General features: G+C 35.5%; 2 long non-coding RNA genes across 3 annotated transcripts; one reads left to right on the plus strand and one right to left on the minus strand.

Moving 5' to 3' along the window:
* Positions 1-2590: 2590 nt before the first annotated feature.
* On the plus strand, positions 2591-12597 carry LOC127881501 (uncharacterized). 2 transcript variants are annotated; one of them, XR_008050100.1, is made up of 5 exons: positions 2591-2738; positions 3518-3579; positions 5254-5315; positions 6091-6152; positions 11891-12597. It is a non-coding gene; the product is annotated as an uncharacterized LOC127881501 (long non-coding RNA). The 2 variants fall into 2 exon arrangements; XR_008050101.1 differs by lacking the exon at positions 6091-6152.
* LOC127881502 (uncharacterized) lies at positions 8003-9468 on the minus strand. The gene is made up of 3 exons (XR_008050102.1): positions 9322-9468; positions 8811-9001; positions 8003-8474 (listed from the first exon to the last, which is right to left on the minus strand). It is a non-coding gene; the product is annotated as an uncharacterized LOC127881502 (long non-coding RNA).
* Positions 12598-14355: the final 1758 nt, after the last annotated feature.

Genomic DNA, 14355 nt, shown 5'->3' on the forward strand with positions numbered 1-14355 from the left:
TACGGGCACTTGCCATGACTTTATTTTTTGAATATTTTCTGTGTTCATGTGGTAGGGAAAACATTGTTGTATACTACCAATTCCCTGTTTTCTTTAGGTTGGAGACTACATAAGACTTTGACAGTTGGCGGGAAACCATCATCACGGAGAGATGGCGGTAAAAAGATGGCCATAAAACAGTGACCGCTGATTCGCATTGAGTTCTTTCTTACATATTGGATGACCTATGTTTTTTATTGTTTAAATCATTGCGGCTTGGAATGCTCTTTAAGAAAAAGTATGGTTATGGGGTGTCGTTCGCGCGCAAAGTTTGACTTTATTTTTGTGTTAAAGTTATTGCTTTTACATTGAATTTGTGCAGAAATCTTTTGGTATGTTTGTGACCTAAACTAACTTATGATAAAAATGAAATATCATCTGCAAGTGCAAATAATGACTGGGAAGCAGATTTTTGGTCATTTCTTAGCAAAAGGGAAGAAAATAAGTGCATTAAATGCATGAATTCAGATTATTTGACCTGAATAGTTGTTTTTCAAGTTGACCCCACACCTTATATATGTAAAATAAGAGCTAAATTGCTTTCCGACTTAAATTCAACCGCATATTGGTTGACCGTGTCGCGTTTAATGTGTTACATGAAGTTAGAATTCAAGCGCAGGGACTCCGTTATCGAGTAACGCAACTAAAACTTTGCGAAAAGCATGAACATTAAACAGAGCCCCATTTCACACCGACATGGAATGGCAGGCATTTTACAGTATGGACAGTGCAGCAGATGTAACTGAGCCAGCCTTCATATTTAGTACAATCATGAATTGAGCAAGATTTATCACTTTATATTATTCATAAAAGTACACGTAAAATACATAAATGCATGTTTTTTGTTTCATTTTTTTATCTTTTCTTTGGGTATTTTGACTTTTCAGGAAGAGGAATGTCTGCGACTAAGTCAAGGGGCCCTGGATAAGGGTTGTGATGGCAAAAACAGGTACTAATATCATTGTTATCATGTACACAAGCAAATAAGCATATGTATGAGCTTTAGGTTGTTGAAAGACTGTCATAATCAGGATTGTGGTCACTCACACCCTTCCGTCATGTAATTCTCCTCGCAGTTTGTATTGATAGTTCCGCGTCCCTGGACATGTAAAGCTCGTGCTTTGTTGGCAGCTGAAGTTGGCACTTAACAGGGTTATCCTTGTTCCTGAGCATGTATGCCAGTACAGCTGAGTTGATTTGCTTACTTGTTACCCCTACAATTAGCTTGTTTTTGGTATTGTTTTCTCACAATATGCTTATATTCATGGTTCCGGCTTAAAATGGTGTCGCGCCTTACTTAAAACATAGGATTGTTATAGCAAAGTGTCCCCTTCATCATTTACCTTAGAGGGATTTTTTTTGACAAAATTTGGCACTTTCAGCAACTTGTTTTGTTTTTTATTTGGACATGCTTCTCTCATTCAGTGATTTTAATGACAGTATGTCCTTATTCTTTTTTCTTTGCATAGAAAGGTGACATGAATCATTGATATTTGTTGTGTTGAGAATTCTTGCAGGAAGCTGTGTCCCCAAAAGCAGTACTAGAAACCCCTTCCGGGACACTGCCTTGATCTGAACTGCCTTTCTACCCCTGTTACTACATGGAACATCATTGCTAAGCTTATAATGCTTGCCTACATATGTGTTTTTTGTTCAGTTTAACTTTTCCTTCCCGCTTTAAAACCCCCCCCCCCCCAACCAATGCGCCTTTGTATTCTTTCGTTGGTTACAAACTCCCATTTGGACCAGATTGCCACCATAAAAATAGCCTAAAGTACATATATTGTGTCCAAAATATGAAAATTTGTATTGTCTTGAACCTCTAAATGAGAGCTGGCAATGCATTTTGACCATTCTGCTGCAGTTAAAAGGCACCCATGACATTATATGCTAGAATATTTCATTGGCGGCTGGTAAATAAATGGGCACCGATCGACAAGGCGCTTTCAAGATTTTACACTTTTATTGGTGTGAAATAACAAGTTATTGGCAGCTTATTGATTTCTACACTTCAAAGTATCTTTGATCTCTCAATTGACTAATTAGTTTATTGTCTTGGATGAAATTGGATTGTTTTTGCTTTGAAATTGGCATTTTTGGGATGATTAAAAAAAACACACAAAAAAGACATTATCAAAATTGCTTAGATTGAAAATATCTAACAAATTCATTCTTTCCCCACCACACATTAGCCCCACTTGCATGTCTTTTTGGTTTGTTTTGGTATTTTATTGCAGATATTGAACACAACAGCTTTAAATCTTAAAGGGGCAGTTAAGCTTTAACAGGCCTAATATCGCCTTCTTCGGACTGAAAACACCCGCGTGTGAAAATATGATACAGAATGGCCAAATGGACAGCTAATCCAGCCAAACTTAATATATGGTGCAATATGGATGGGATGATAATAATATGAAAGAAAAACACATTTCAGTAAAATAAATTTCTCTTATAGGTTACAATACACTAAATACTTTTGGTGTTCAATGCTATACCCTCTAAAAACAAAATCTTCATTTATTTGAAGACACAATTCTCTGTACGGGCACTTGCCATGACTTTATTTTTGAATATTTCTGTGTTCATGTGGTAGGGAAAACATTGTTGTATACTACAAATTCCCTGTTTTGCTTTTAGGTTGGAGACTACATAAGACTTTGACAGTTGGCGGGAAACCATCATCAACTGGAGAGATGCCGGTAAAAAGATGGCCATAAAACAGTGACCGCTGATTCGCATTGAGTTCTTTTCTTACATATTGGATGACCTATGTTTTTTATGTTTAAATCATTGCGGCTTGGAATGCTCTTTAAGAAAAGGTATGGTTATGGGGTGGTGTCTACGCGCAAAAGTTTGACTTTATTTTTTGTTAAGTTATTGCTTTTACATTGAATTTGTGCAGGAAATCTTTTGGTATGTTGTGACCTAAACTAACTTATGATAAAAATGAAATATCATCTGCCAAGTGCAAAATATGACTGGGAAAGCAGATTTTTGGTCATTTCTTAGCAAAAGGGAAGAAAATAAGTGCATTAAATGCATGAATTCAGATTATTTGACCTGGAATAGTGTTTTTTTCAAGTTGACCCCCCACCCTTATATAGTGGAATAAGAGCTAAATTGCTTTTCCGACTTAAATTCAACCGCATATTGGTGACCGTTGTCGCGTTAATGTGTTACATGAAGTTAGAATTCAACGCCAGGGACTCCGTGATCGAGTAACGCAACTAAAACTTTTGCGAAAAGCATGAACATTCAAACAGAGCCCCATTTCACCGACATGGAATGGCAGGCATTTTTACAGTATGGACAGTGCAGCAGATGCCTAACTGAGCCAGCCTTCATATTTAGTACAATCATGAATTGAGCAAGATTTTATCACTTCATATTATTCATAAAAGTACACTTAAAATACATAAATGCATGTTTTTGTTTCATTTTTTTTATCTTTTTCTATTGGGTATTTTGACTTTTTCAGGAAGAGGAATGTCTGCGACTAAGTCAAGGGCCACTGGATAAGGGTTGTTGATGGCAAAACAGGTAATAATATCATTTTGTTATCATGTACACAAGCAAATAAGCTGATGCTTTAGGTGTGAAAGACTGTCATAATCAGGATTGTGGTCACTCACACCCTTGCCGTCATGTAATTCTCCTCGCAGTTTGTATTGATAGTTCCGCGTCCTGACATGTAAAGCTCGTGCTTTGTTGGCAGCTGAAGTGGCACTTAACAGGGTTATCCTTGTTCCTGAGCATGTATGCAGTACAGCTGAGTTGATTTGCTACTTGTTACCCTACAATTAGCTTGTTTTTGGTATTGTTTTCTCACAATATGCTTATATTCATGGTTCCGGCTTAAAATGGTGTCGCGCCTTACTTAAACATAGGATTGTCTATAGCAAGTGTCCCCTTCATCATTTACCTTAGAGGGATTTTTTTGACAAAATTGGCGCTTCAGCAACTTGTTTTGTTTTTTATTTGGTACATGCTTCTCTCATTCAGTGATTTAATGACAGTATTGTCCTTATTCTTTTTTCTTTGCATAGAAAGGTGACATGAATCATTGATATTTGTTGTGTTGAGAATTCTGCAGGAAGCTGTGTCCCCCAAAAGAAGTACTAGAAACCCCTTTCAGGACACTGCCTTGATCTGAACTGCCTTTCTACCCCTGTTACTACATGGAACATCATTGCTAAGCTTATAATGCTTGCCTACATATGTGTTTTTTGTTCAGTTTAACTTTTCCTTCCAGCTTAAACCCCCCCCCCTCCCCAACAAATGAGCATTGTATTCTTTCGCTTGGTTACAACTCCCATTTGGACCAGATTGCCACCATAAAAATAGCCTAAAGTACATATTTTGTGTCCAAAATATGAAAATTTGTATTGTCTTGAACCTCTAAATGAGAGCTGGCAATGCATTTTGACCATCTGCTGCAGTTAAAAGGCACCCATGACATTATATGCTAGAATATTTCATTGGCGGCTGGTAAATAAATGGGCACCGATCGACAAGGCGCTTTCAAGATTTTACACTTTTATTGGTGTGAAATAACAAGTTATTGGAAGCTTATTGATTTCTACACTTCAAAGTATCTTTGATCTCTCAATTGACTAATTAGTTTATTGTCTTGGATGAAATTGGATTGTTTTTGCTTTGAAATTGGCATTTTTGGGATGATTAAAAAAAAACACACAAAAAAGACATTATCAAAATTGCTTAGATTGAAAATATCTAACAAATTCATTCTTTCCCCACCACACATTAGCCCCACTTGCATGTCTTTTTGGTTTGTTTTGGTATTTTATTGCAGATATTGAACACAACAGCTTTAAATCTTAAAGGGGCAGTTAAGCTTTAACAGGCCTAATATCGTCTTCTTCGGACTGAAAACACCCGCGTGTGAAAATATGATACAGAATGGCCAAATGGACAGCTAATCCAGCCAGACTTAATATATTGGTGCAATATGGATGGGATGATAATAATATGAAAGAAAAACACATTTCAGTAAAAATAAATTTCTCTTATAGGTTACAATACACTAAATACTTTTGGTGTTCAATGCTATACCCTCTAAAACAAAATCTTCATTTATTTGAAGACACAATTCTCTGTACGGGCACTTGCCATGACTTTATTTTTGAATATTTCTGTGTTCATGTGGTAGGGAAAACATTGTTGTATACTACAAATTCCCTGTTTTGCTTTTAGGTTGGAGACTACATAAGACTTTGACAGTTGGCGGGAAACCATCATCAACTGGAGAGATGCCGGTAAAAAGATGGCCATAAAACAGTGACCGCTGATTCGCATTGAGTTCTTTCTTACATATTGGATGACCTATGTTTTTATTGTTTAAATCATTGCGGCTTGGAATGCTCTTTAAGAAAAGGTATGGTTATGGGGGGTGTCTACGCGCAAAAGTTTGACTTTATTTTTTGTTAAAGTTATTGCTTTTACATTGAATTTGTGCAGGAAATCTTTTGGTATGTTGTGACCTAAACTAACTTATGATAAAAATGAAATATCATCTGCAAGTGCAAAATATGACTGGGAAAGCAGATTTTTGGTCATTTCTTAGCAAAAGGGAAGAAAATAAGTGCATTAAATGCATGAATTCAGATTATTTGACCTGGAATAGTTGTTTTTCAAGTTGACCCCCCACCCTTATATAGTGGAATAAGAGCTAAATTGCTTTCCTACTTAAATTCAACCGCATATTGGTTGACCGTGTCGCGTTAATGTGTTACATGAAGTTAGAATTCAACGCCAGGGACTCCGTGATCGAGTAACGCAACTAAAACTTTTGCGAAAAGCATGAACATTCAAACAGAGCCCCATTTCACCGACATGGAATGGCAGGCATTTTTACAGTATGGACAGTGCAGCAGATGCTTAACTGAGCCAGCCTTCATATTTAGTACAATCATGAATTGAGCAAGATTTTATCACTTCATATTATTCATAAAAGTACACTTAAAATACATAAATGCATGTTTTTGTTTCATTTTTTTTATCTTTTTCTATTGGGTATTTTGACTTTTTCAGGAAGAGGAATGTCTGCGACTAAGTCAAGGGCCACTGGATAAGGGTTGTTGATGGCAAAACAGGTAATAATATCATTTTGTTATCATGTACACAAGCAAATAAGCATATGTATGATGCTTTAGGTGTGAAAGACTGTCATAATCAGGATTGTGGTCACTCACACCCTTGCCGTCATGTAATTCTCCTCGCAGTTTGTATTGATAGTTCCGCGTCCTGACATGTAAAGCTCGTGCTTTGTTGGCAGCTGAAGTTGGCACTTAACAGGGTTATCCTTGTTCCTGAGCATGTATGCAGTACAGCTGAGTTGATTTGCTACTTGTTACCCTACAATTAGCTTGTTTTTGGTATTGTTTTCTCACAATATGCTTATATTCATGGTTCCGGCTTAAAATGGTGTCGCGCCTTACTTAAACATAGGATTGTTATAGCAAGTGTCCCCTTCATCATTTACCTTAGAGGGATTTTTTTGACAAAATTTGGCACTTTCAGCAACTTGTTTTGTTTTTTATTTGGTACATGCTTCTCTCATTCAGTGATTTAATGACATTATTGTCCTTATTCTTTTTTCTTTGCATAGAAAGGTGACATGAATCATTGATATTTGTTGTGTTGAGAATTCTGCAGGAAGCTGTGTCCTCAAAAGAAGTACTAGAAACCCCTTTCAGGACACTGCCTTGATCTGAACTGCCTTTCTACCCCTGTTACTACATGGAACATCATTGCTAAGCTTATAATGCTTGCCTACATATGTGTTTTTTGTTCAGTTTAACTTTTCCTTCCAGCTTAAACCCCCCCCCCCCAACAAATGAGCATTGTATTCTTTCGCTTGGTTACAAACTCCCATTTGGACCAGATTGCCACCATAAAAATAGCCTAAAGTACATATTTTGTGTCCAAAATATGAAAATTTGTATTGTCTTGAACCTCTAAATGAGAGCTGGCAATGCATTTTGACCATCTGCTGCAGTTAAAAGGCACCCATGACATTATATGCTAGAATATTTCATTGGCGGCTGGTAAATAAATGGGCACCGATCGACCCTTGTCAAAAAAGTGAGCAAAATCCGGTTATAACCCAGTTTTAAACTGGGTTTAACCCTGCGGTATTGGCACCGAGCTAAAAGCGAGTCTTTTAAACACACTTTTTGCTTACCGACTTGGTTTTATCTGAGTTGAATCTTGGTTTAACTCGCTTAAAGCCAACATAGTGGTTTTATAACCGTCTTAAGTGGGTTTAAAGTGAGTTTTTTTCAGGCATCTGTGTTTAACTCTGCGGTATTTGCACTGTGCTAAAAGCGGGTTTTTCAGACACGCTTTTAGCTTACCGACTGGGTTTTTTAGCTTACCGACTTGGTTTTTTCTGAGTTAAATCTTGGTTTAACTCGCTTTAAACCAACATAGTGGGTTTTTTAACCATCTTAAGTGGGTTTTTAAAGTGAGTATGATTTTCTACAAGTTGGTTTTTTGAGGTTTTTTAAACATGCTTAGACCAACTTCTGTCTGTGGAGTTGGTTTTAAGTGGGTAAAAAGTGTGTTTTTTATGTGAGCTATAAGCAGGCTAAACACGGTTTTTAAGTGAGCGAAAAGTGAGCTGAAAGCACGCCTTTGTTAGTTTTTTTCACAGTGAAAACATGCTTTTAACTTGCTTTAAACCTAGTTATTAACAGTATTTTATCTGTGAAAAAACAAAAGAAATTTGTGGGTTTGGGTAAGTTGATTTTTGTGGGTTTTAACAGTGTTTTAGTGAGTTTTTTTTAAGAAAGTAGGTTTTTTGTGAGCCTTTTGTGGGATTTTGCAGTGTAAAAAAAATAATTTTGGACTGATATGTTCTAGAAAAAATGGTTTTTTGTGAAGCAATTACAACAGTTCATTATAAGCCCCATGTGGTTAAAAGGGAAAAAAACACAATGTGTACGAAAATTATGTTTATATGACAAAAATAGTACACCGCAAATTTATACAAACAGATTATTTTTACAATACATTATAAAATAATAGACATTTATGGAAGATTTTAAAGCAAAAGGTTGACCGCAATGGACCACTGCGGGTGGAGTATTTAGACCGCAGCTGCTGCAGAGACCTGGATCTCAGCTGTTGGAGGTACCTGCACCGCAGTGGAATGAGGAACCTGGATTTCAGCTTATGGAGGGACCTTGACGGCATACGGTGTTGGGACCTGCACAGCAGCTACTGGAGAGACCTTGACTGCTAGGGGACCTGGAAAGCAGCCAGTGCAGGGAATTAGACCTGATCTTGGCGGGTGGAGGGACCTGGAAAGCAGCTGGTAGATACCTGGAAAGCGGGCGCTGGAGCGACACGTAGTTGTACCATTGATGCTGCTTGTGTCCTTCTCCTCTTGAGCATCTCTTATGCCAGTTGATCTGCAAAGGATTAATACCATATCACTTTCAAAAGGGCAAGGCATTCTTCAAACATGTTGATTGGTTATGTTTTCGTTCCACTTAACTATGAAATATTGCTGTTATGGTAATCTTGTTGCTTTAATAAAAATAAATTTAAGTTATTTGCTTGTTGTTTTTGTTTGTTTATTTTTGAAATTTTAATCCCGTGATCACATGTGACTTAGCACTTTTCATCAATTATTAAAAGAAATTGCGTTTGGTAGAAAATGCAGTTTGAAAATGTACCAAGATGCGTGGTCTCATTTGGCTGTGTGGTCTGGTGGCATTGTAAATGCAATAACCTGTATAGTTTACCTCTCAACAAATCGAGCTTTCTTGGTCAAGGACAGGGCGAGGTTTTCCCACTCTTGGTCCCCTCAAGTTTGCCAGCTTGTGCAGGGTAAAAACCAGGTTTAAAAGTCCATACATCAGGCAGGCGATGATGCACATTCTTTCCAAAGGATCTTCCCATCGATGTCAATTTTGCCTTGTGGCAAGAGTTTAACCTTCAAAATTAAAATATATAAGTTCTAATTAAGTATGAGGGAAAGAAATCCGTTCAGTAATAACCAGAAATAGATATAAATAAAATTTTAGATGACAATAACCATGAAACACAACCATAATTATTCACTGTACACAACATTTACACTTTTTCATGTGTAAGTTTATCTATTTTTGCTTCAAAATGTGTTGTTTATCCTTTAAATTGCAATACAATAACTTATCCATTTACATTTCCCAGTGACAATACATAAATATGATAATGATCATAATTAATTCAATAAACTAAATAAAAAAGGGGTAAAGAAATGACAATACAAACCTGTTAAAACTGTTCTTCAGTATTCCAAAAACAACAACAGGCAGTTCAACCTCCTTTCCAACCAACTTATTATTGATTTCCACATTGCAGTAAAAAACACATTGTTTTCATCACACAATACTTCATGCTGACAGAATTTCAAGACATTTTACACTGCCATTATAAGTCTTTCACTTCTTTATATTAATGTTGCTGAATTAAATTTAGCTCAATATTCAATTGCTGACACCAGCTTATTTTTCAAAAGTTGTTGTTTTCAAAAAGATAACTTCCTCAGTGCAATAGCCAATCAAAAGCCTTATATCTTATTCCACACAGCCTTATCTCTAGGCAAACCCCATCAGTAGCCTTATCTACCCCTTGATAATCAGTACCCTGTTTAGCTCTGAATGCCTGACAGATTGTTATCTGTTTATTGTTAGTGGTGTGAAATAAGGGTGTTTTTAGGTATTGTCTTGTTATTTTGTTGACAGTTTATGTAACACAGATCATGTTTGGCATTTTATTATTTTATTGCAAATTAAGAAAATGGATATGATGGTATCATATGCAAATATCAAAATCTTGCATAACTTATGTACAAAAATAAATAGATTATTTCCAAAATAATGTTTCCAATACCATAATTATTTAAATATGCAGATTTAACAAGTAAATACTGTTTTAAACAAATATAAACAATCATATGAGATTGTTTAAAAAAAATAAAAAATTAAGACATAAAACAATCATAAGATATTGTTTATAATAAAAACAAACATAAAGAAAAAAATCAAAGTGAAACACAAACTCTTTCATTTTCATGTATAAAACTAAGCTTGACCATTGTTATAGTTTTTGTCAGTGATACTTGTTGTCCATCTGTGAACCTGTGATGTTCTGAAAGAGCCATTTTCATCCAATATTCCCTAAAAATTATGGGGAGCACACAAATGTACAATAGGGACAATGGCAAACAAGCTGTAAAAAAAGCCCCTTTACAATTGACTTGTTTTATTTATGGCTATAAACATTAAACAAAGACCCAGTTGAAGAATTATTGTTTCATTGATGAGTTATATTAATAAACAAAAGACCAACTTGTTGAAAAGTGTGTTAAAGTGAGTCTTTAAGCCTCGTTGCAGCTCTCAACTTATTTACAAAAAGACCAAGTTAAACTCGCTTAAACCCACTTCTGTTTAAAAAAAGACCAACTTCTGTTGTAAAATACTCGCTTATAAAACAAAAAGACACACTTAAACACACATAAACCAACTCATAAATAAAAAGGCTCACTTTTGACACACAAAAAACCGACTTCTTACAGAAAAAAACTCGCTTAAACACACATCTTCTTAAAATAACCAACTTTAAACTCAGTTAAGCACAGTTTAGCGCACATAAAACTCACTTTTATTAGCAAAAACCAACTTCCGCTAAGAAAAACTCAGAAAAAACACAGTTTTATGTTGGTTTAAGTGTGTTTTGGTATGAAAGTGGGTTATTTTTTGACAAGGGGACAAGGCGCTTTCAAGATTTTACACTTTTATTGGTGTGAAATAACAAGTTATTGGAAGCTTATTGATTTCTACACTTCAAAGTATCTTTGATCTCTCAATTGACTAATTAGTTTATTGTCTTGGATGAAATTGGATTGTTTTTGCTTTGAAATTGGCATTTTTGGGATGATTAAAAAAAAACACACAAAAAAGACATTATCAAAATTGCTTAGATTGAAAATATCTAACAAATTCATTCTTTCCCCACCACACATTAGCCCCACTTGCATGTCTTTTTGGTTTGTTTTGGTATTTTATTGCAGATATTGAACACAACAGCTTTAAATCTTAAAGGGGCAGTTAAGCTTTAACAGGCCTAATATCGCCTTCTTCGGACTGAAAACACCCGCGTGTGAAAATATGATACAGAATGGCCAAATGGACAGCTAATCCAGCCAAACTTAATATATTGGTGCAATATGGATGGGATGATAATAATATGAAAGAAAAACACATTTCAGTAAAAATAAATTTCTCTTATATAAACTAACTTATGATAAAAATGAAATATCATCTGCAAGTGCAAAATATGACTGGGAAAGCAGATTTTTGGTCATTTCTTAGCAAAAGGGAAGAAAATAAGTGCATTAAATGCATGAATTCAGATTATTTGACCTGGAATAGTTGTTTTTCAAGTTGACCCCCCACCCTTATATAGTGGAATAAGAGCTAAATTGCTTTCCGACTTAAATTCAACCGCATATTGGTTGACCGTGTCGCGTTAATGTGTTACATGAAGTTAGAATTCAACGCCAGGGACTCCGTGATCGAGTAACGCAACTAAAACTTTTGCGAAAAGCATGAACATTCAAACAGAGCCCCATTTCACCGACATGGAATGGCAGGCATTTTTACAGTATGGACAGTGCAGCAGATGCTTAACTGAGCCAGCCTTCATATTTAGTACAATCATGAATTGAGCAAGATTTTATCACTTCATATTATTCATAAAAGTACACTTAAAATACATAAATGCATGTTTTTGTTTCATTTTTTTTATCTTTTTCTATTGGGTATTTTGACTTTTTCAGGAAGAGGAATGTCTGCGACTAAGTCAAGGGCCACTGGATAAGGGTTGTTGATGGCAAAACAGGTAATAATATCATTTTGTTATCATGTACACAAGCAAATAAGCATATGTATGATGCTTTAGGTGTGAAAGACTGTCATAATCAGGATTGTGGTCACTCACACCCTTGCCGTCATGTAATTCTCCTCGCAGTTTGTATTGATAGTTCCGCGTCCTGACATGTAAAGCTCGTGCTTTGTTGGCAGCTGAAGTTGGCACTTAACAGGGTTATCCTTGTTCCTGAGCATGTATGCAGTACAGCTGAGTTGATTTGCTACTTGTTACCCTACAATTAGCTTGTTTTTGGTATTGTTTTCTCACAATATGCTTATATTCATGGTTCCGGCTTAAAATGGTGTCGCGCCTTACTTAAACATAGGATTGTTATAGCAAGTGTCCCCTTCATCATTTACCTTAGAGGGATTTTTTTGACAAAATTTGGCACTTTCAGCAACTTGTTTTGTTTTTTATTTGGTACATGCTTCTCTCATTCAGTGATTTAATGACAGTATTGTCCTTATTCTTTTTTCTTTGCATAGAAAGGTGACATGAATCATTGATATTTGTTGTGTTGAGAATTCTGCAGGAAGCTGTGTCCCCAAAAGAAGTACTAGAAACCCCTTTCAGGACACTGCCTTGATCTGAACTGCCTTTCTACCCCTGTTACTACATGGAACATCATTGCTAAGCTTATAATGCTTGCCTACATATGTGTTTTTTTGTTCAGTTTAACTTTTCCTTCCAGCTTAAACCCCCCCCCCCCCCCAACAAATGAGCATTGTATTCTTTCGCTTGGTTACAAACTCCCATTTGGACCAGATTGCCACCATAAAAATAGCCTAAAGTACATATTTTGTGTCCAAAATATGAAAATTTGTATTGTCTTGAACCTCTAAATGAGAGCTGGCAATGCATTTTGACCATCTGCTGCAGTTAAAAGGCACCCATGACATTATATGCTAGAATATTTCATTGGCGGCTGGTAAATAAATGGGCACCGATCGACAAGGCGCTTTCAAGATTTTACACTTTTATTGGTGTGAAATAACAAGTTATTGGAAGCTTATTGATTTCTACACTTCAAAGTATCTTTGATCTCTCAATTGACTAATTAGTTTATTGTCTTGGATGAAATTGGATTGTTTTTGCTTTGAAATTGGCATTTTTGGGATGATTAAAAAAAAACACACAAAAAAGACATTATCAAAATTGCTTAGATTGAAAATATCTAACAAATTCATTCTTTCCCCACCACACATTAGCCCCACTTGCATGTCTTTTTGGTTTGTTTTGGTATTTTATTGCAGATATTGAACACAACAGCTTTAAATCTTAAAGGGGCAGTTAAGCTTTAACAGGCCTAATATCGCCTTCAACGGCCACCGGAAAAACTTTGCGAAACCGAAATTTCGCAAACTTAAGTACCCTTTTTCTTAAAGATTTGCTACTTTGAGACATAGTATGCGATAAAAGTCTTAACGTTGATTAATAATTGGTTATTTTCACTCAAAAAACGCGTTTTCTTCACTATGAAATTTATAAGCAAAGTTGGGGTTCCCATGGGACTTTTGCATTTTCCCATGGGATTTTCGATTTTCCCATGGGATTTTTTCTCCCATGGGATTTTTTTTCTCCCATAATTTGCAAATGGGAGAAAAATCCCATGGGATTTTGAACATTTTAAAAAACGTGTTTTATTTGCGTTTGCAAGTATTTTAACGTTTTTTAAGGACTGTATATTGGTTTTATGCCAATTATATATAAAAATATTTAGTAATAAAAAAATCCCATTTTAAAATGGGAGAAAAAAATCCCATGGGATTTTTTTCTTATTTTGAGAGATTTATTCATGAAACTATCAGAAACATCATATTTTATGAAATGATGAACAACTACGATATTTTAATGCGTTTAGTCGTGTTTAAAAAAAACAAAAAAAACCATGGGATTTTTAAATCCCATGGGATTTTTTCTCCCATGGGATTTTTTCTCCCATGGTTTTTTTTTTCCAATGGGATTTTTCAGTTTCGTAAGCCGAATAAGTTTCTTAATGCGAAAAACAACAATAAAGGAAATAATAATTATAATTTTGAATAATAAATTGAATAATATAAATAACATGAATATTTTTAAAATGAGTTACAATTAAAGGTTTATGCTAGTAGAACTTATCATTTCTTGTTCGAGCAGATGGTTGAGTCCAATTGGTGAGTATGCCAGCTTAGAACCAGTATAAATGCATCGCAGACAGACAACGCTGTCATACTGTACACACCGCTGAGTAACAATCTTTATTGCATTTCATTTTGCAACAGAAAATGAACTCCGTAGTATAATTGATCTTATATATGCCCTCTGCTTTTGAAAGCGTGCAACACATTAACATAACAATAAGTCCATGCCAAAAACTATGTGCAAATTCCATTC

Source organism: Dreissena polymorpha, chromosome 5, assembly GCF_020536995.1.
Source record: "Dreissena polymorpha isolate Duluth1 chromosome 5, UMN_Dpol_1.0, whole genome shotgun sequence".
In the NCBI taxonomy this organism is placed as follows: domain Eukaryota; kingdom Metazoa; phylum Mollusca; class Bivalvia; order Myida; family Dreissenidae; genus Dreissena; species Dreissena polymorpha.